Raw genomic sequence first — 10,486 nt, 5'->3', positions numbered from 1 at the left:
CTACAAAACAAAATGTAAAAGGAAAAGCAAAAAAAAAATCAAAGTGGAACAAAGACTAGGAAATTTAATAAGACCAAGAGAATATAATTTATGTAGGTTTTCTTATGGTTCTGGGGAAGAAACCAAGTGTTTTAAGAAGCTATAACACTAAATGTAAATCCCAGCCCCCATAAACTACAATTTTAAATACCAAGGTCATAATATGCATATAGAAAAAATCTGCACTATAAAAAGTAGGAATTAATAAAAACTATGTAACCATAGAGTAAAACTATCATTCAAAAAAAATAAGCCTTGATGCTAATTGGGACATAACTCACCGCACATCTTATGGATATATTTGTGTGTGTGTGTGTGTGTGTGTGTGTATGTGTGTAGTATATACATATATATATATATACACTATCAGAATGAATGAAATATAACTCCATTTTTCTAATTTTCTGATTATTTCCTTTCAGATACAATATCAGAATTCATGATTGGACAAGGCAATTACACTTTTAGCAATGACTTCATTATTTTGGGACTATTCTGTACTTCCCAAGCAAGTCTTGGCTTCTTCTCATGTTTGCCATTTTCATTACGAGCACAACAGAAAATGTTTTTTTTTTTTTTTTTTTTTTGCCAGTCCTGGGCCTTGGACTCAGGGCCTGAGCACTGTCCCTGGCTTCTTTTTGCTCAAGGCTAGCACTCTGCCACTTGAGTCACAGCGCCACTTCTGGCCATTTTCTGTATATGTGGTGCTGGGGAATCGAACCCAGGGCTTCATGTATACGAGGCAAGCGCTCTTGCCACTAGGCTATATCCCCAGCCCCACAGAAAATGTTTTTATGATCCTCCTTATCCATGGAGACTCACAACTTCAAACTCCAATGTACTTCCTGCTCGGCCATGTCTCCTTCATGTATATCTTGCACATTTCCAACATGATGATGATCGCTGATTTTCTGTCAGGCAGTAGAACTATTTCCTTTGTAGGATATGGCTTCCAAATATTTCTGTCGCTAAGTCTGCGGGGTGGCGAATGTCTCCTTCTGTACACCATGGCCTATGATCGCTGTGCAGCCATCCACTACCCACTGCGCTCATGAAGGAGGCTGTCATCATGCTCATGGCTGCAAGGTCCTGGTTTGTTGGGACCCTCAACTTCATAATGCACACAGTATATGCACTTCACTTTCCCTTCTGTCACTTGAGGTCCCATTGATCACTTTTTCTCTGAGTTCCTGCCATGCTGAAATTGTCCTATCTAGGAACATCGCATTATGAATGCAGTTTATTATAGTGACATAATTTTCCTGTTGTTATAGTTCTCCATTATATCTGTACCTTTAGTACCAGTTTTACACACTGTATTCCAAATGACATCCTCAGAGCCTGAGAAAAATTCCCTTTCCCCCTGTTCCTTCCATATAGTTGTGGTCATAATGTACTATGGACCATGTTATTTCATGTACATGAGACCTACGTCATATCACACTCTTGGCCAGGATAAGTTTTTAGTCGTATTCCACATTACCCTCACTCCCTGTGGAAACCCCAGCATGTACTTCTTCAGGAATAATGTCCAAGTGGCTGCTGCCAAAAGTACACTTCAAAGTAAATTTCTGAACAAAAAAAATCAGTAAAATTGCATGCATTTTGTACTTTTTCTTTCTCCATTGGTAATACTTAGGACTGTGCTTTACATTTCTCTGAGAAAATAATATTTCTTTCTTTGGAAAGAAGTATTTTAAAGATTGTTTGTAATGAATTTTTACATCAATTGGTTTTAAAATGATACGTCTTTATCCCTGTTCACTGTTACAACACACCAGATTATTATTATTATTTTTTTGTTGGCCAGTCCTGGGCCTTGGACTCAGGGCCTGAGCACTGTCCCTGGCTTCCTTTTGCTCAAGGTTAGCACTCTGCCACTTGAGCCACAGCGCCACTTCTGGCCATTTTCTATATATGTGGTGCTGGGGAATCAAACCCAGGGCCTCATGTATACGAGGCAAGCTCTCTTGCCACTAGGCCATATCCCCAGCCCAACACACCAGATTATTTTACAAAAGGTGAAAGTCTTAAAGTTCCTAACTCTTCTTGTTAAAATTGTAAGTTTCTGACAACATACTTATTGTATGGAAAAATATGGGTTTATGAAAGGTTTGTATTTTTATGAAAGTACATAAAAGGTATTTGGGTTAGAGTAGTAGTATGTTTATCAAAATTCCTTGAACTGAACATAGCATTTCCTTTTTATTAACATGATTATTTGTTTATATATTTTTATTATCTTTAAAGAGTTGCTTCAATTAAATGAATTAGTTTATAAGAACAATGCTGCGTTTTCCATCTATCCCAGCCCCATCCACCAACTTTATGTTACCAGATTCCATATTCACATATGTACATTGAATATTATAGCTGTATTTCCTCACCCTTCCCCTATGCATTTTTCTGTGCCCCTTCCTCCTTGGCTTCCCCTCCCTCCCTCAGGACACATGTTCTAACTTCAACCTTCCTGGTATTCATTTTTTAAAATTGTTTGTGAGTTATGTAAAGGTGATACAGCTTTGGAATCCTTCCTATACATACCATAGTTTAGATAATACAGGCCTATTTCAGCACAGCAGCACAATCTAATGATGGATATCAGTAAAACAAAGAATAAAAAACAGCATAATTAACCTGGAAAAAATGAAACAAACAATAGTGCTACAGAACTAATAGTCCTGTATCATAACCCTTGATGTAAATGGACCAAAGTCTGAAAAGACACCAATTTTCAGGTTGCATAAAAAGCAGGACAATTTGTTATTTATGAGAAGCATACCTCATCACCAAGACACATATTAAACTAATAGAATTAAAAGATTAATCAAGTAAGCACAAGTCAAAATCAGGCAAGGGTGGATATACTCAACCTAGACTAAATATATTTCAAGAAAAACAACTCAGAACCCACAAAATAAATTATATATTATTGAAGGAAACAATACAACAATACAATACATCTCTCTCTCTATATATAGATATATATACATATACACACACATATACATATTCTCTCAAAATAGGCATACTCAAATAAAAACAATATTAGTGAATCTAAATTGTATCACAGGTTTAGACAAAAAATTAATGAGTGGTATAAGCACCAAATCCTCCAAACATAGTTATCGTATAGACATTAAAAAAGTCAACAAAGATATCTGAGAACTGAACATCACCATTTATGAAACAGGCATCACAGACACCTCCAGAGAATTGCAGCTCTACAACAGAAGATTTTACATTCTTCTAAGCAACTCATTGAACTTTCTCTAAGTAAATCATAAGTTAGGCTATAAAGCAGGTATAAGCAAATACAAAATAATCAAAATAGTTTTCTCTTCCCTAAAGGATCATAATGAAATAGTGTTAGACCTAATTTGGAGAAAAGAAAATCACAAAAAAATACTTCAATGCATGAATACTGAATAGCTTTCACTTAAATGATCAATGAGTCATTGAAGAAATTGGCAAAGAAATTCCAAAACTCCTAGTTGAAACAAAAATGAATAACCAATTGTTCCAGAATGTGTGGCTGCAGCAAGACAATTCTAAAAGTTCGCAGTCACTCATCCCTACACTGGAAAATCCAAATAAATTCAAAGTAAACAATGAAAACACTCCCAGTAAATCTTAGAAAAAGAAGAATAAGCCAATCTCCAAGGCTGTTTATGGGAAGAAACCATAGAAATTACAAACAGCATTAATGACATGGAGATAAAAAGAATTATATAATGAATCAATAGAAAAAGAGTTTGTTCTTCATAAGGATAAACATGATTAAGAGATGTACCAAAAGAAAAAAAAGTAAGTTCCCAAGTAATAGAATTAGAGCTGAAAAAGGAACTAGAAGATACTAATGGTATTCAGAGAAAAAAAGTAGAAAAGTACTAAAAGTAGAAAGTACTAAAAAAAAATATACCATAATATGAAAATCAAGAAGAAATAAATTGATTATTTGACATTAATAATACAACAAATTTGAAACAATAGGATATGAAGACCTGATAAAGATATATAAGTATAAATAAAAGAGAATAAATAATAAAGGCCATCAGAGTATATCCTAGAATGATTACACTCATTGAAAAATTCTTTCAGATATTTAGCAAAGTACTAACATTAAAATGCTTCAAAGTATTCTTAGAAAAAATCAAAATGAAAAAATTTGTGAATCTCATTCTATGGATCCTCTTTTATACTAAACCAATGTATATTATTTATATTTGTAATAAATATTTATATTCATGTTTACATATTTACATTGGGATAAATATTTATATTTATAATACACATACACACACTGGTATCACTAATAATCCTTAAGTTTGGTTTTTAGTTCATTGAAATTACCTTCACTAAAATTTAACTGTATTTTTTAAACTGATGATTCTTAAAAGGTACATATTATTTTACTGTTTCAATGTTACTGTGTATATTGTTTGGTATTTAAACACCTGAGACATTGGCTGAGGGTTCTAATCACCTCTATTCTTTCAGTTAATATAGTTTAAGTGTTCAAGAACAACAGTGTAATGACTGTTTCATGGTGCTCTTTCTCACCACTGTGACTCAGAATCCAAGGCTTTTCCCAATGGTCTAGACCAAAGAACTAAATTCTCACACTGTTGAGGCTGAGAAAAACTCACTTGAATCTCTTGTAGATGGGTTGCTTCCCTTCTTCTAAATTACTGTCCCTGGGGAGGATTCCTTTCTTTGTGTATTGGGAGTTATTTTGGGGTGTTGGGAGTTTTAGAACTTTGGGGAAAAACAGCCTCCAAACCTAAATCTTCTTCCCACACTAGTTTTGTACTGAGGCCAGCAAACTTCTGAACTTTGGATCACTCCTGAATGTGATCGAGGTTCAGGGAAGCAAACACTACACTGAATGTTGCCCTGGTTAGGAGAAGGATACTGGCCTTATAATCATTTTGTTTCCTCATCTCAGTATTTACTCACTCAGTGACTCACTTTTCTTGGATGGGGTTTTAGAAGTTTCATGATTTATTGAGTCCTGATTTAGATCTTCATCCCTGGTCAACACACTCCCAAGCCTGCAGCACGTAGCATGTTGGTTGTGCTTTAGATCCTTTCTGTCTGTTCACCCTCTTTGATGGAAGAAGTAGTTGGTCTCAATACATTTTGTGGAATTGGAGGGCAGGTGCAGGGCTCTGACTCAGTCTACAGATGGGAGGCCCATTAGCTTTAATACTGAGCCAGCTATAGGATAAGTGATTTTTTTTCTGCCGTACCTACAAGGATTGAGAATCACTCCTGGCCAGGGAGAGTACAGCATCATGCAACAGGCACCCAAGATGCCATGCTGGGATTCAAGCTGTGCTACATGCGTTCCTTGGTGGGACCTAATCTGATGCCTATTTCAGTTCTAGCACTTAGCTGGTGATGGTGATGCTATATACTCTCCAGCCATTGGATCCCCAGTGGGAGTTTCATCTCTTAGTTTTCTAAGACTCCATGCTGACACCTTCCTGAATAATAATGAAACAAGTTAGAAGAGAGAATGGAGAAGGTAAAACGATAAGACAAAAGAAACTGATCAAGTTGAAAACAGAAAAAGAAACCAAGAGGGAAAATAGAGGAAGAAGGACTGAAAGTTAAATATTTAGAGCTGGAAATAACAGATATTTACATCTAATGTCTATAATCACAGCACTTGGGATATTAACTTAGAGGGATCATAAGTTCCATGCCAGATTAGATACCCTGGGGAGAACCTTTACAAACACAGATCCAAAGAGAACAAGATAAAAACAAAAGAAGTAGAGAGATTCTGACATGGGAAGGAGTAAAAAAATCAAAGGCATAAAAAATGAAAAGGAGGGGGAGAGGAAGGGACAGAGAGAATAAGAAGAAGGGAGAGGAATTTGAGCAAAAAGATTAAATCAAAACAAGATAGACTGTTAGTGTTCGAAATCTTTGTTGCATAAAATATATTGCTTGCTACATATTTCTTCCATATTGAGGAGCATCTGTGATGGCAGTCTATTTGCTGCTTGCTGCTTGTGTTTTCTCTGATTAGTCTATGATCTGAATGCTGCTTGCTCATGAAGAGAACAAGACACTCACATGCTGTGTGTCTCCATGTTCTTCCCTTTCTCTCCTCAGAACATACAGAGTCGCACCATGTTTGGGTTAATGTTCTTAGTCTCAGTTCTCTAGCATCTGGCAACCTTTGTCTATGTCAATACCTTTAGAATCCTAACCCATCTCTCATCCTTACACCATTACTTAACCACTGAGAAGATGAATTCAGAGCATTGTTCTATGTTTTAAATTTTACTGCTAAAATTTACACACTTACACAGATATAACTATAAAATATGATTCTATTGTACTCACAAAATATTTTTTGTTTTATTCATAGTAATATTCTTAGTTGCTTGTGAATACTAACTATATCTTGAATTATCATCCTCTTACTGGTCTTTACTGAAAAGAACAAGTTAATCATCAGAATTTGACAAATTCTCATACTAGGTGAAATTTTTTATTTGCTGTGTTCTCTGTCTCCTTGTCAAAATCAAATGACAGAGTAATGATATGTTTTGCTAACTACCAAATCCCTTATCAGCTCAATTTTTCAGAATTGTACATAACCAGGGAGAATTTAACTGTGTAAAAATTCATAGGTAGAAACTTTTTAAGAAAGTTAAAGAATCTCTTTTTGAGAGTGTAAGTTGGGGGAGTTGGGAGGGCATGGAGGCCCTAAGGTTGAACAAATACAGCAGTGGTACTCACTGAAAATGAACTAGACAATTTACAAATGAATATGGGAGGGAAAATCTAGGAGAAGACAAGGAAGGTGGAACACTGTTAAAAGAAATATACTCTTTACCTGATTTATGTAAATCTAACCCTTCTCTATGTGACCTTTAACTTAGCAATTTAAAAAATAAATAAGTGGTTAACAATTTAGACAAATGTACAATATTAGGACTAAAGTTCATAAAACAACATAATAATTATTATAACAAAGATCATCCTCTTATTAATGAATAGAATTGAAATATTTTCTTGACACAAATGATGTGTGATGAAGAAATGATTATCTACCTTGGTACAAGGTACTTGATAAAATCTAACCTCATTCTGTAAAATATGTTTTAAACCTCACATATACACAATAAAAATTGTGACAAAATTACAGAATCCTTGTTTTAATTTTGTTCATAGAAGATAAAGTCATTTCATTTCTGGAAATCTGAAACTGTTCTGTAACACAGGTCCACAGGAAATGTCCTGGTGGCTCCAGCTTTCTGTCTACAGACACACTACAGTACCACCCAGTGCTGAAGAACAGGATAATGGAACAAAGAAGGGTGTGTGTGTCTCCATGAATCTCCAATTCTCCTGTGTTGCAGTTGTCCAGGCAGTAGCCCATTTCCCACACTTCCATATTCCTCTGAATACCAGATGCTGAAAATGGTAATGTTTCAGGTGTTTTTCCTGGAACACACTGGATTTGAGAGACACATGGAAAACATGTGCTTCAGAGCCACCAAGACCACATGTGCCCACACTTGGTGAGATGTAACTTAAGAGAGTCAGTTTGTAGGAATAATATGTATATAAGATGATGCACTGTGTATTGAGTGGGTGAGCATTGTCTGTCAAGAATGGCTTCCTGATTGCTGGTTTGTCCTGGCCTTGTTTTCTGTGGTGGTGATGCTTATTCTTTTGCAGGATTAACCTGACATGTTCACTTTCAGTCATGATGGAGATAATCTCATTGTGACCAAAACTCATAAGGTCCACTAATTTGGAGTCAGAAGTAGTATTGCAACTCATAGTCATTTTATGGTGATATCATGGATTATATAACAATGTTCTGAAAAATTGAAAGGACAAAAATAGTTCATTAAAAATTCAAAATTCCTAAGAAGTAAAAGAATGTGTGGATCAGGTGGCTGATTTCATAAGAAGTGTCTTTTTACCACCTGCCCATTCCTTGTATATGTGTGTGTTGCTGAGGAAGACAAAAACTTCTCAAGTAATGTCACACATCATTTCTCCCTCAGAGTCTCATGGAACAAATTTACCAGTTAGTATGTGGACAATATAATTCTTATACTCTTAGCTCTGTTGCATTTTATTTATTATATACTACAATATCCTGGTTAGATTTCTCTCTTCTCTCTTGTTATCCAATAGCTCAAATACATAATATAAGTTCACAAGTAAGAATTGTATCAGTAATTCAGTAGTAACAATGTAATTAATGCAGTAATAAGTATAATAGTGAATAGTGAACACTGATTGCACTGAATGTGTATTATATAATCAGGCTCTGGCTTGTATGTGTGAATTTGTGTTGATAATATGTTTTTTCTCCTGTGTCATTTAATGTTTAAGTTTTCACCATGTGACATGGATGAAATAAATATTTATTTCAAAACTAGGAGAGAGCGAGGAATGGGCATTGTCCAAAAAGAACTGTATTCTTTACCTGAAAAATATAAATGTAACCGCTTTCTCTGTATATCACTTTTATAATAACAATAAAAAAATAAAAAAAATCAGATACCATTCATAATGAACGTTGTTGCATAAACAAAAGAGACCCAAACTGAAATATTTTCAAAATACAATTTTTCTTCTTTTATCTTTGCAGAGTATTAGAAACACACTGCTTACCTTGCTCTTTTATAATTACATAATTCTATATTAACTTGAGTAAATAGCATACTAATTCCTAAGAAAAGCAGAGTTTTATGTATCTGTTATTCATATTTTCTATGTGTTGTTTTCTTAAAGTGACTGATTTAGCATTTGATTCTGTGTTCCATATAATTGCCACCTTAGTGACTTATGAGTAACAATCACTTCTGCGTCATCTGTTGTTCACAAACTCAAACTAGCATGTGTCTATTTTTGTAAAAGTATCAATTAGATTACTAACAAGGTTTATGTAAAAGCCAAAACAATTTGATATTCTTATATATGCTAAAATATAAGTACACTTAAAGTATGACCTATCAAATATTGTCAGAATAATTTTTCTTCAGGGAGAATTCAGAGCATTTTCCTTACTTCTTTGGACTTTTTTTCTTTTAGTTTCTTTAACTTGTCTTATTACCATTATTTCTTTATCACCTCAGTAGATAATGTGGGAGAAAATTAATTCCCTTAACCTATAAATGTGTAGGTAGAAATATTAACAAAAATTGTACTGCTATAGCAAAATTAAAAGAAATAGTTTTATAAATTATTTTAATAAAAAACTGAAGGTGGGTGTTAATAGGCAGAATGTTATTTCAGAATTGGTATGATTTCAATAGTAACCTACTGTTGAATGTTGTTCAAAATTGAAATTAATATATAAAAATTTAAAGAGTCTGTCTAAAAGATTCGTTGATTATTTTCTATGCTTAAATCAGTTACTACCATTAGTTAATTACTACTGAAGTCAAACATTCATTTGTGAAGAGATATTTTAAAACTATTTTATCATGTATGCAATAAAAAATAAAATGATGTATTTTCTGTAAATCACAAGTAAAACAGAAGTCAAATATCTTCTTAAGTCATTGTGGATTCAGAATAACAATATTTCATTATTTATATTGAACCTATAAAATATTTCCAACAAAAACACAAACTAAGCAAGATATTTTCCAATTTCTTATTTTTTGGTTTTCATTTCTTTATTGTCAGAGTGATATATAGAGGGATTACAGTTTCATAAGTAGGGCAATGCATACATTTCTTATCCAACTTGTTACCTCTTCCCTCATTTTTCCCCCAGCTAATTTCTTATTTTTGTAGGCAAGTTTTGGAACAATTTGATATTCTTTTAATTTTCTATCATGGGAAATGTAACTAAAAGAATAACCAGTTCTTTTGCAAATTTTTGAATTTGTTGTACATAAAAATTATTTCTTACAACTGCCATGTGCCCAAAATACTTTGGAGTAATTTGTATGTAGTAATAAATAAACCCAACATTAAGTTAGATCACAATGAGAGTAAACATGAAGCAAGACCTTTAACTTGAAATACTAGAAGTGTTAACTACAATAAATGAAATAATTATGAAAATAAGAATGACCTTGGAATCAAGGATTAAGGATTAGATCTAGACATTAGACTTCAAAAGGCAGCACAGCATTCTTGAGATAAAGTCATTATGGAAAAACTGGGATTGTTGAAGTGTATGGTATCAATAGAAGTTGGAGACATACATCCATACAAGATAGTGAATAACCACAAGTTGGTTTGTGCAAATTAACAATCACCTTTGTATGTTCCCTTCAAACACCGATGAAGACACTTTTAATGTGAATTTAAAATATGCATACCTAACTCACTTGTAACATAGGTAGGTATTGTAATTGCATAAGCGATTGGGATTGACATGTGTATACTTTCTTATTGGTTTCTATATTATATATGTGCTTCTCTTATTATTTATAGGTAGAAGTTCATT

At 33.7% G+C, this 10,486-nt stretch overlaps 1 pseudogene; it reads left to right on the top strand.

Annotated features, from left to right (window-relative positions):
* The first annotated feature begins 478 nt into the window (after positions 1-478).
* On the top strand, positions 479-1,631 carry LOC125359855 (annotated as a pseudogene).
* The last annotated feature ends 8,855 nt before the right edge of the window (positions 1,632-10,486 follow it).

Source organism: Perognathus longimembris, chromosome 11 (genome assembly GCF_023159225.1).
Source record: "Perognathus longimembris pacificus isolate PPM17 chromosome 11, ASM2315922v1, whole genome shotgun sequence".
In the NCBI taxonomy this organism is placed as follows: domain Eukaryota; kingdom Metazoa; phylum Chordata; class Mammalia; order Rodentia; family Heteromyidae; genus Perognathus; species Perognathus longimembris.
Note: the sequence above shows the minus strand (reverse complement) of the source record. Positions and strands in the feature narration are given on the sequence as shown.